Source organism: Orcinus orca, chromosome 20, assembly GCF_937001465.1.
Source record: "Orcinus orca chromosome 20, mOrcOrc1.1, whole genome shotgun sequence".
In the NCBI taxonomy this organism is placed as follows: domain Eukaryota; kingdom Metazoa; phylum Chordata; class Mammalia; order Artiodactyla; family Delphinidae; genus Orcinus; species Orcinus orca.
In genome coordinates, this window is record NC_064578.1 from 54,636,807 (window position 1) to 54,649,886 (window position 13,080).

Consider the following 13,080-nt stretch of genomic DNA (forward strand, 5'->3'; position numbering starts at 1 on the left):
CCATAAAATAAATAAATAAATTTTTAAAAAATAATTTTATTTATTTATTTTTTAGATGTTAGGGGTAGGAGTTTATTTATTAATTTATTTATTTTTGCAGTGTTGGGTCTTCATTTCTGTGCGAGGGCTTTCTCTAGTTGTGGCAAGCGGGGGCCACTCTTCATCGCGGTGTGCGGGCCTCTCACTATTGCGGCCTCTCCCGTTGCGGAGCACAGGCTCCAGATGCGCAGGCTCAGTAGTTGTGGCTCACGGGCCCAGTTGCTCCGCGGCATGTGGGATCTTCCCAGACCAGGGCTCGAACCCGTGTCCCCTGCATCGGCAGGCGGACTCTCAACCACTGCGCCACCAGGGAAGCCCCAAATTAATTAATTTTTAAAACAAGAAAGAAACTTGCCTGTGGTTTCTGTTGACCCCACCCTCCTCCTCCACCCCCAGGTGAAATGCAGGAACTGTGGAGCCTTTGGACACTTGGCCATCAGCAAGTGGTGCCCCATGAAGTCCTGGGGTGGGGCCCTTGCTCCCCAGCCTTTGGGCTCCAATAAGAAGGAGAATCTGACATCCACGAACCCCCAGGACCTCCGGACTCCAGGGTCTGTCAACACGGCTGCCAGAGAGAAGGAACCAGAACTGAGGTGAGGAACCACAGGGTCAGAATGAGTTGGGGGACAGTGGTACCAAGGGAGACGGTCTTGCCCCTCTACTCTTTCTATATAGATCTCTCAGGTGCAGACAGGGAGACTCAAGAGCAGCGTTCGAGAGATTTGTGCCTTCCAGGGCTGCACACTCAGAGCTCAGTCTAGTCCTGAGAATCATGAAGGGGGAGGGGCCGGAAGCTCCCTTGGAATGATGCACATGGCAGGCAGAGAACCACCTGAAAGTATTCAATGATGAAACCACGGTAGGGAAGGAGGTGCTTCCCGGAAGTGAGGGCTGCCTCTGAAGTCATGGAAGGACTTGCCCTTACAAAGGTCACAGGGTCTCGGATGCCTCCTTCACCCCCAAACAAGGGCTAGGACTGGGTTCCCACAGTCTTCTTGGTTCCCAGTCACTGGTGAGGGCATCCAGACACTTAAGATGAACTGTTCTGCAGGCAAGAGGGGCGGCAGAGAAATCCTCTACCACAGACGTGTCCCGAGAGACGCCAAGAGAAGAGGCAGAGACCCTGGAAGGAACCTGTGGAATCGTGTGCCTTTGTGAGGGTGAGTCCTGCCCCTGCTCCCCTGCTGTTTCTCCCCTCCATCCCCATTGTGCTTCAGTCCTATGGCCCTCATGTGTGCAGGATTATGTTAAACCCAGGCTGGATGCTAGGAGTCCTGTTATTTTTCTCCCTGTATTTCTCATATTCTAATTTTTTTCTGTGTTTTACATATTCCTTTTTTTTTCTCTATGGGTTAGGTAATCCAAAATTCTGGTCCCATTTTATTTTTTTCCATTTTTTTTTATTTGAATTTTTTTCCTATTTTGTGCAAGTAGGCCAGCAAATGCTAGTGGAAGCCTTTCAGGGCATATGTGAAGTTTTTTGTGTGTGTGTGTGTGTGAAGTGTTTTATCAGCTTCCTTCTCTGGCTTCATGTCAAGACAAGGGATCATTTAACTTGTAAATACTCCCAATTGTCCTCAAAAGGATAGTTGCTGTTGATATTCTCCACACTGCACAGGAAAATGTTTTTACCCTTGACCTCAACAACAGGCAATATGAGGAAAGTTTTCATACCATATCTGATGGGCAAAAAACTCAGATTCGTATTGTAATTTTTTCCCTTGACCACCTCTGAGGTGGGTATCTCTGCAAATGTGTAATGATCATTTGCGTGCCTTTGTGAAATTTAATTTTGCATGTGTTGTCTATTTCTATTGGGTTGTTCCTCTTCCTCCTGATACAGAAAAGAATCCTAGCGTATATTGGTTATTTTCTGCCTATTAGTCTGCCAGTTTCCCTTTGTCCTAAGTTGCTTATGATTTTCCTGTTTTCTATTATGATATGGTTGAAACTGTCAGCCCTGTATTGCATGCAGTTTGATAATTCTGACTCCTGAAGTGTCTAAATGAATTTCCTCCCACAGCATCCCACCCGGCCTGTGCCTGTCCAAACGTCCAGGAGGAGATCTGTCCTGGGTCCTGTTCTCACAGGTCAGCCACCAGTCAAGAACCTCAATAGGAGTTGATTCTGCCCTACACAGTCTCTCAAGAAAGCCCCCGGGGTTCCCTGGTGGAGCAGTGGCTGAGAATCCGCCTGCCGATGCAGGGGACATGGGTTCGTGCCCCGGTCCGGGAGGATCCCACATGCCATGGAGCGGCTGGGCCCATGAGCCATGGCCACTGAGCCTGCGCGTCCGGAGCCTGTGCTCCGCAACGGGAGAGTCCACAACAGTGAGAGGCCCGCGTACCGCAAAAAAAAAAAAAGAAAGCCCCTGAACTGAGTGCTTGTGGACCCAAGACATGAGGTGGATTCCAGTGCCTTGCCCACCAAGCTCTAAAGAGCTTCTGCCGGAATGCATCTTTCATGGACAAGTTGACAGCCAGCAGGCCTGATGGTGTCTCCTGTGACGTTCTGCAGTCTAACGGGAAGACACTCGCCCTGGGTTGTGTCTGTGACCTCCAGGCACAGGTCAACTGTCCTGATGGGGATTCAAAGCCCAGCCCACAACCTGCCACACAACTATGTGGCCAGAACTGTGAATGTAGCATCAAGGCATGATTTGAGACGTCATCCCAGATCCCCTCCAGACTTGCCAGAATTCCCCACAAAAGAGCAAGACTCAGCCTATCCTACAGCTCCCAGCCCACTTCTCAGTGACCTGGTCTGGGGCTGACAAGCTCTTCAGCTTCCCCTCGTACACCTGGACTTGGATCCTAGCAAGCAACCCCACGTGACCAGGAAGACACCAGCCCTGATGCCCAGCTTTTTTTTTTTTTTTTTCTGGCCACGCAGTGTGGCCTGTGGGATCTTAGTTCCCCAACCAGGGATCAAACCTGCACCCCCTGAAGTGGAGGCACAGAGTCTTATGGACCGCCAGGGAAGTCCCCTGATGTCCACCTTTGACCTGCAGACTCCATCCGACTCACGTTGCCTGAGCCCAGTCGAGATTTGCAGTGTCCCCAACACCCACCATGAATGTTTCAGGCCAGCTGGACAGAACTCTCTTTATAAGACTGGACAAGCAATGGCCGAGCTCTGAATCTCAAGTGCTCTCATCTTCCTCAAGAAGTCTACACTTGTTGGTCAGAGCCCTCACATCATAGAGGAGTCTGAGGGACAGGTTCTTCAGTCCTAATAAATGTCCTCTGTGAGGACCTCCTGGTCTCTTCCTCCCATTGACTGTGTGACCGTCCCCCTCCCCACCGCCATGGAAGGAGGCCCAACCTCAATTCTCATGTGATTGGACGAGACTGAAAGACTGAGGATTGGAAAGATGTAGGAGCACCTGTGTCTGGTGAAGCAGCACTTCCCCACGTGGTACCTGTGCAACTTCTGGAACTCCAAATACGACTAGGGACTAAGGGACAAACACTGCCTTTAAATTTCGTAAATTCATGTTGTATTTAAAATGGAGCTTGTGAAATTGTCATATGTAGTCCTTCGTCAGTTACGTGTATAAGAAACGGAGTCAATACAAGGAAACCGTGTTACACTGTAATGTCAGTAGAGTGCTATGAAATTCATCTGTGTGGGTGAATAAATGAAATTTGGGTAAATGGACAAAAGAACTTTTTATGATTTTGGAAAAGGTCTGCACTTTTTAAACAATGTTTCCTGTGTGTAGAATTTTTGACGCTGTGGAAGAGTTTCAGTAGAAATTCTCTTCACCTTGGTTAATGGGAACTATTTTCTTAACCTGGACAGTTTGTTATCAAAAACCATTGCAACGTTATGTTTGATCGATTTCTTTCGATATTAATAGACTTCTCTGAAATAGAACATATATTGCAGGTGTGTTGATTTTTCCTTATCACCTCAGGTCAATTTTCTTTATTTTTTTCATCAAATTTTATTGACCTGAGTAAAGAGGACCTTGGTACCTACAGTGAAATCCAGGGCCCTGTAGCTTGTAAGGAATACAAGTTCTCAGGCATAAGCCAGCCCTCTTGAACCAGTATCTTGGTGCTGAGTGACAATTCCAGGTGTTTCATATTTAGGTTGAAGTGTGACAAGCATAATTATGTAGGTTGATAAGCACGAAAATAAGCTGTATCTGAATTTGCACATGAGAATCACATGGTGAGTTTTAAAAAGTATAACGACTTGTGCCTGCCCCCAGAGAGATTTATTTATTGGGTTTGGTTTGAGACATGGTATGAGACAATTAAAAATATGTATATTCAAATTGCCAACAAACACATGAAAGGACTCTCAACATCACTAATCATTAGAGAAATGCAAATCAAAACTACAATGACGGGGGCTTCCCTGGTGGCGCAGTGGTTGAGAGTCCGCCTGCCGATGCAGGGGACACGGGTTCGTGCCCTGGTCCGGGAAGATCCCACATGCCGCGGAGCGGCTGGGCCCGTGAGCCATGGCCACTGAGCCTGCGCGTCCGGAGCCTGTGCTCCGCAACGGGAGAGGCCACCCAGTAAGAGGCCCGCGTAATGCAAAAAAAAAAAAAACTACAATGAGGTACCACCTCACACCGGTTAGAATGGCCATCATCAAAAAAATCTACAAACAATAAATGCTGGAGAGAGTGTGGAGAAAAGGGAACCCTCTTGCACTGCTGGTGGGCATGGAAATTGATACAGCCACATGGAGAACAGTATGGAGGTTCCTTAAAAAACTAAAAATAGAACTACCATATGACCCAGCAATCCCACTACTGGGCATATGCCCTGAGAAAACCATAATTCAAAAAGAGTCATGTACCACAGTGTTCATTACCGCTCTATTTACAATAGCCAGGACATGGAAGCAACCTAAGTGTCCATCAACAGATGAATGGATAAAGATGTGGCACATATATACAATGGAATATACTCAGCCATAAAAAGAAATGGAACAGTTATTTGTAATGAGGTGGATGGACCTAGAGTCTGTCATACAGAGTGAAGTAAGTCAGAAGGAGAAAGACAAATACCGTATGCTAACACATATACATGGAATCTAAAAAAAAGAAAAAAAAGTTTTCAAGAACCTAGGGACAGGACAGGAATAAAGACGCAGACGTAGAGAATGGACTTGAGGACAAGGGGAAGGGGAAGGGGAAGCTGGGACGAAGTGAGAGAGTGGCATGGACATATATACACTACCAAATGTAAAATAGCTAGTGGGAAGCAGCCGCATAGCACAGGGAGATCAGCTCGGGGCTTTGTGACCACCTAGAGGGGTGGGATAGGGAGGGTGGGAGGGAGACGCAAGAGGGAGGAGATATGGGGACATATCGCCACCAGGGAAGTCCTGGGTTTTTCTTTATTTAAGTGGACATAAGGATTGTGAAACACTCTGCACTTATGTATAACCTGCATCCTCTCTGGAAGGAGAGGGCAAAGATAATGCCCCACTAACCCATCCTCTCCCGTTTTCAATTTTTGGGGAAACTACCCTGAATCAACAAGAGTAAATGGCTCTCTTCAGAGTGTGATTTCACTGGAAGCAGCAAAGGAGATGTCCCCTTTCTCCCTGTGACATTCTGTCTCAGGAGAGCTTTTCTGTCTCTCCAGGACCCTGTCCCTAAAGGCCATGTCATCGCATTGAACTACCTCAGTCTAATCTAAGGTTTAAAAATATATATATATATATATATATGTGATATATATATCACACTAGTGCTGTTTCTTCAACGTTGAGTACCCAGGTTGCTGCAAAGAGGATTCCTTGGAAGCAGAAATAACACCCCTAAGACACCCACTAAGCACTGCAGAATAACAATATGATATTGACGTCAGCTTCAGAGTCTCAGTGAGTCTTCTGAGCTCCCCTGCTTCCAGCCCTGCTTAGCAAGTTGGAGAAAAGTGACAGCAGTTGGAATCAAGAGCCCTACAATCACCAGTGATGCTTTGATAAACAGAAAATTCGGGTTCTACAAGAAATTGTCATTGGGCTGGTCCAGGAACCTATGACTTGAATTAATGTCCTGGGTGTTCTTGATGCAGATAATCTAGAGATAAGCACTAAGAAAAACTCATCCTGGGACTTCCCCGGTGGTCCAATGGTTAGGACTCTGTGCTTCCAATGCAGGGGGCATGGGTTCGATCCCTGGTTGAGGAACTAAGATCCCACATCCCACATGCCACACAACATAGCCAAAAAAAAAAAAAAAAAAGAAAGAAAGGAAAAACTCATCTTGGAATCTTTAATCAAAGACCCACTTGGTATGCATTTGGTGTTTTTCTGTAGCAAAATTTCCACCATCTGAGGTTATTTACCTCGGTTTTCCAGCTGAGTCAATTTGACAAACCTGGGAGTAAATCAATTTGAAGGCTATTTGTCCCCCTTTTCTATATTTAAAATTTTTTGTTTATACATGTGAATAACTATTAAAATATATACAATTGATATTTGATTTTTTTCCACAGTATGGATAAATACTGTATGTATTTAAGGACACTGTATTAATTTAAGGACATTACCACATTTATTTATGATAAGGTGACAATGTTTTTGAACCAGGTTCCTTTTGCCCAACACACAGCAAGCCAAAACCCTGAGATGTCAAGGTTTGCAGCAAAGAGGGGGTTTATCCACAAGGTCGCCAAGCGAGGAGACGGGAAAACAAGTCTCAGATCTGCCTCCCAGAAAGGAAAGCGGTTTGAGGTATTTTAGGGGCAAAGAATAAAGAAGCAGGTTGGTCTGAGGCATGGGGGGTGTGGGGAGCTCGGGGAAATGTGATTGGAAAAAGGTGCAGTAATCATCGTTCTGTGCAGGCTTCTGCACGTTCAAAAATGGAGACACAGCACAATCTGAGGGTGGAGTTTTCTTCTCTCAGACACCAAAAGGTCACTGAGTGGACACTTGTGCATGTCCAGTTGCAGGGTCGTGGGTCCTAACCAGACTTAACTGGCTCAGCTTGAAATAGACACAGCTGACTCCACGTTCCTGGAAAATAAGTTGGGCTAACGTCTTATTGTTCAGGCTATACATGCTGCTTGGAGGACACACAGGTCTTTGTAGCAACAATTAAAACGACCTTGATTAGTGAAGATGGGTTACTGGTGAAATGGATTTAACTAATGATTACCCGTGGTTTCAACAACATTCTTCTTGCTGCTAAGGCTTGGTCTGTGTTGGGAGTTGAACTAAGTGTTTTACACACTTCATGTGCTTCCTTCTTTCTGAAGCTGTGATTCCCAGTGTAGAGAGAGACAACACACCATGTGTTGGTTTGCAACGTCTGGTGCTTCCTGGGTGAAACCTGAAACGGGCCACTGTACCAGGAGGGGTGAGGAGAGACCGAAGAAAGAAGCTGATGCGTCCAGGTTGGTAGGTGGCAGGTTTAATAAGCAAGGAAACTGACGTACAAGGCTTGTCTTGGGCGGCCACAAGATGAGTAGATCTCCGTACCTGTCTATCAAAATCTTAAAAGTTTGAGCAGAACAGGAATAAAGACGCAGACGTACAGAATGGACCTGAGGACACAGGGAGGGGGAAGGGTAAGCTGGGACGAAGTGAGAGAGTGGCACGGACATATCTACACTACCAAATGTAAAATAGCTAGTGGGAAGCAGCCGCATAGCACAGGGAGATCAGTGCAGTGCTTTGTGACCACCTAGGGGGGTGGGATAGGGAGGGTGGGAGGGAGACACAAGAGGGAGGGGATATGGGGATATATGTATATATATAGCTGACTCACTTTGTTATACAGCAGAAACTAACACAACACTGTAAAGCAATTATACTCCAATAAAGATGTTAAAAAAAAAAGTGGCAAATTTTGAAAGGGGTCTTTGTCCAGCAAGTCCAAATTCTGGGCTTCTTCAGAGAGAATTTTTGTTAATTTATTTCCTCCTCTTTCTCTTCCTTCTTTTTCTATGAATGGTCCATGCTTTTTCTGTTAAAAATTTTTTTTTATTACTTTGTATGTTTTATTTGTTTGGGTGGAAAACCGTACCTTTGAATACTCTAATGTGCTAACACTGAAAATCAGATTCTCCCCTGTGACGGCTGACTTTATGTGTCAACTTGCTAGGCTATGCTAGACTATGGTGCCTAGCTGAGATATTGTAGTGAGGGTATTTTCCAGATGTGGTTAACATTTAAACCAACCTGCTCCTTTCCAGGCTTTTTGGTATGTTTTTTTCTTGCACACTACGGTTGTCCCTTGCCCCATGCTGCTGAAGCTAATACTTACACCTTTAAATGCTTGTAGCAAAAGCTGCCTGGGAAGCTGTCCAAGTCCTGAGAATGCCCTGATTCTGGTGAAGCAAAGGCAAACCCTTCCCTTTGTCCCTCAGGCAGATAGATCAAAACACTAAAGTGCAATTGGTTGTGAGGAGGACAGTGTAACTCCTCCTGGCAAAAGCAATATGCATTAGGAGTGTGTGCTGGCATCCCCATGACTGCCATTCATATGGAATGTTGGCGATAGAAAGCAGGCATTTTGATGCACCCCAGTAGTCTCTCACGGCAAAGCAGTATCTTCTCCCTACATGAAGGCTTCCCCTGGCTGTAATATTTTTAATTGTTGCAGAGTTCTGCAAAAGTTGACTCTGATAGTTTTCACCAGCTCATCAGTTGCTGTTTTTTTTAATTGAAGTACAGTTGATTCATCAGTTTTTTAATATTTTATTTATTTATAGTTGTGGCATGCAGGCTCTAGTTCCCTGACCAGGGATTGAACCCTGGCCCCCTGCATTGGGAGCGCTGAGTCTTACCCACTGGGCCACCAGGGAAGTTCCCCCCATCAGTTGCTTTTGTGGAGAGATGAAGCCTTGGATTTTCATTAAATCCCTCCACCCTCTGTTTTTTCGTTCTTTTGTTTTTTAATAAAGTTACACTGGAACCCAGTTACATCCATTCGTTTACACATTGTTGGTCTGCCAAAGGCAGAGTAGTTAACAAAGACTAAAGTAGTTATTATTTGGCTGTATACAGAAAAAAATTGCTACTTTTGATGTAGATTTATGTTTTATCGTGTGTGTGTGTGTGTGTGATTATAAAATTTGGGAAATAGAAGAACACCGACAAGTCCATTTTAGGGTCAAATATTAAGCAAGGATGACACGTAATTGGTCTCAACTGGAAGAGTAACCCAGAATTCATTCAGAGACAGTAGGTCCTGGATTCAAAACAAGGAGAGTATGGAGATGAGGGAGTGTGCTGCAATTTGGTTGAAACTACAAAATTTTATTAAATGTTAAAATATTTTCCTTTGTGACATCAACCTTGAAGGTATAGAGTGGTGAAAATTGCAGATTAAAACATTTTTTAAACTCATTAATTTTACTCAATACTCACTCATAAGTGAAAGTAACCATGTTCCCCTTGGTGGCTACTGTGGGGACTACAGGAAAAGGGTGTATTCTAAAAAGGACTTGCAGTGTTAGTAATTACACATCTCAGATAGTTTTGGAAAACGACATTAAATTTCTTCCCATTCATTCATTATTTACCCTACCCCAGGAAGTAAATAGCTTGTCCTAAAGGAAATTTTTTGTGAGGACCCCAAATGCGTCATGATTATGTATCCTCTACTTATATCTTAAAAATCCTAGAGGGAATACCCTGGAGGTCCAGTGGTCAGGACTTGGTGCTTTCACTGCCGTGGCCCGGGTTCAATCCCCTGGTCGTGAAGCTGAGATTCTGCAAGCCAAGCAGTGTGGCCGAAACAAAAAAAGCTTCCTAGGGAATTTTTTCTTTATGGTTTTTATTTTTAAAAGCATCAACGATCAAAAATATACACAATCAGTTTACATAGGTCTTGACTTTTAAATCCTGAAAACACACACACAAAATCTGAAATCCCAAATTATAAATGTGTGCAGTAGAAACACACACCTCACCAAGCTATATATCAATCCCGGGAATTTTCTCCATCTATTTTCTCTGCCTAATTCTGTTTTGCCCCTTTGATCTGCATGAACCACTCCATTTATTTCCATGTCTTGCTCATTTATCACCTTTTCACACAGGCATTCCACAAACAGTTTTTATTTTATTTTATTTATTTTATACAGCAGGTTTTTATTAGTTATCCATTTTATACATATTAGTGTATATATGTCAATCCCAATCTCTCAGTTTTAAATTAGCACACCCCTCACCCGCTGTAACCTAACAAATGCACTTTCATTGGACTCATCATCATATTGTATTTTTACTTAATTAGTGCTTACTTATCCCAGTTATCTTAGCCCTTTTAGGCTGCTATAATAAAAATACCATAAAAACTAAATATTTATTTCTGGTAGTTTTAGAAGATAATAGGTTCTAGATCAAGGCTCCAGCAGATTCGATGTTGGGTGAGGGCCCTCTTCCTGGCTCATAGATGGTCTTCTCCCTCTGTCTTCACAGTATGAACTGGGTGAGAAAGTTCTTTAGGGTCTCTTTTATCAGGACACTAATCACATCCATGAGGGCTCCTCCTTCAGGATCCAATCACCTCTCAAAAACTGCAGATTTTGATAACATCAGGCTGGGTGTTAGGATTTCATCATATGAATTTTGGGAGGACACATTCAGTCCATAACACCAATAGAAAAAAGCTACTTGAGGCCAGAGAATAGGTTTTGTTTTCTGCTAGCTCACTAATGATTAAAACAGTTCCTGATGGCCAATACTCCACACATATATGTTGAAGAAAAGAATAAAAGACTGACTATATTTCGTCAATGCAAAGAACAAAGTCAGTACAATAAATAAACTCTTATGGCTAAGTAAACATGTAGTTATATCTGAGACACTATAATATTGTGATTTATAATAAAATTATATATTTGGTCTTATTTCCCTTTTCTGGCACAGAGCTCCTAAAACACTTGGAATTTCCTAAGTGGCTACAAAGTTATCATTTGTTATGTTAATGAGGTGACTATTGAAAAGCACCCAAGGATTGGGCTTGGTTGCCAGGGAACCAACCATGGGATTGGTTGGAAGTTTTAGTCCCACTCCTGACCTCCAAGGGGAGTGGGACTGAGGGTTGACTCAATCACCGATGGTCAATGATTTAATTAATCATGCCGATGTAATGAAGCCTCCAAAACCCCCTGAAGGACAAGGTTTGAAGAGCTTTGGCGTTGGTGAACATGCATTGGAGAAAGGTTTTCATTCACTGTTTCTAAGTCACTTGAGTTTAAATATTTCAAGATTCCCTCTTAAATGCACTCGACTCCCAACACAAAACAATAGTGTACTTTGTCAGGTAGTTATGGTTTTGTTTGTGAGTGAAAGATTGCCTGGAACATGGTGACAGGAACAAGTAGGTTTATTACTTCATACAATAGGATATCTAGAGGTTGCAGTTCAGGATGTGACAGCTGTCCAAGGAAGTCATCAAGGACCCGGTCTACCTCTTTCTACCTACCCTACTTTTATTATCACACAGCTTTTTTGAAAAAATTATTTTATTCAAGTATAGTTGATTCGCAATGTTGTGTTAATTTTTGCTGTACAGCAAAGTGATTCAGTTTTGTATATATTTTATATATGTACCTTTTTCACATTTTTTCCATGATGGTTTATCACAAGATATTGAATATAGTTACCTGTGCTATATAATAGAACCTTGTTGTTGATCCATTCTTTATATAATAGTTTGCATCTGCTAATCCCCATCCATACCTTCACTCCCCCATTCCCCCTGGGCAACAGAAGTCTGTTCTCTATGTCTCAGACTCTGTTTGGGTTTTGTAGGTAAGTTCATTTGTGTCACATTTTAGATTCCACATATAAGAATTATCACACAGCCCTTATTCGCAATGTGGCAAGACAGCTGCTGTAAAAAAATGAAGAGGGGGTTTCCCTGGTGGCGCAGTGGTTGAGAGTCCACCTGCTGGCAGCAGGGGACACGGGTTCGTGTCCTGGTCCGGGAAGATCCCACATGCCGCAGAGCGGCTGGGCCCGTGAGCCATGGCCGCTGAGCCTGCGCGTCCGGAGCCTGTGCTCCGCAACGGGAGAGGCCACAACAGTGAGAGGCCTGCATACCGCAAAAAAAAAAAAAAAAAAAAGAAGAGGAAAGTGTGAGGGGCCACCTCCCTACTCTTATAAGATATGGTCTTATTTACTATGGAAGTAGTAATACCCAGGATACCCAGGGACGTTTTCCATGTTTTATTTGCTAGTTCTGTTAAATGGTGTGATGGTTCATTTATGGGCCAACCTGCCTGCATCACAAGGTGCCCATATATTTGGTTAAGCATTATCCTCCTGGGTGTCTTTGAGGGTGTATCTGGGTGAGATTAACATTTGAATGGGTAGACCTAGTAAAGCAGATTGCCCTCCCCAGTGTTGGTGGGCCTCATTCAATCCCTCCAAATAGAACAAAAATGTTATGAAGAATTTGCTCTATCTTTTTGGCCAGGATATAGATTTTCTCCTGCCTTCAGACTTGGGCTTAGGTTGCTACTTACACAGTGGGCTCTTCTGGGTCTTCAGATTGCCAACCACAGATCTTGGGATTTCTCAGCCTCCATAATCTCCTGAGCCACTACCTTATAATACATCTCCCTGGCTTCAATATATGAGCACATTATTGAGATACATACTTGCATATTGACTGTGAATGTGGTTTTATGAGTGTGAAAGGGAATGTGTGAGTATGAGTGAGTACATTTAACAGTGAGAGTGTGTAAATGTGAGTGTGTGCTTCTCAATGTGTGGATGAGTGTGATTTTGTTATGGAAAGTATATGTGAGAGTGTGTGTTAGTATGTGAGGGTATATTGCTGTGTATTTGCCTGTGTGTTGTAAATACACAAGTGTGTTTTCATTTATGTGCAAATGTGTTTGTATTTGTGTGTGTGTGTGTTTGCACATGTGCAGGAGGGTTGTCCACAGTTGTGGCTCTATTCTGACTTGGATGGGGGAGTATTAAATAGATGATATGGACAAATTATGTATTTGTTTTTAAGAAAAAAATTAATTGACAATGCATTTTGTTTCTTAATTACAAAAGCAATTAGAGCTGAATACTGAAAATTCAGGAAAAAGTAGGTAT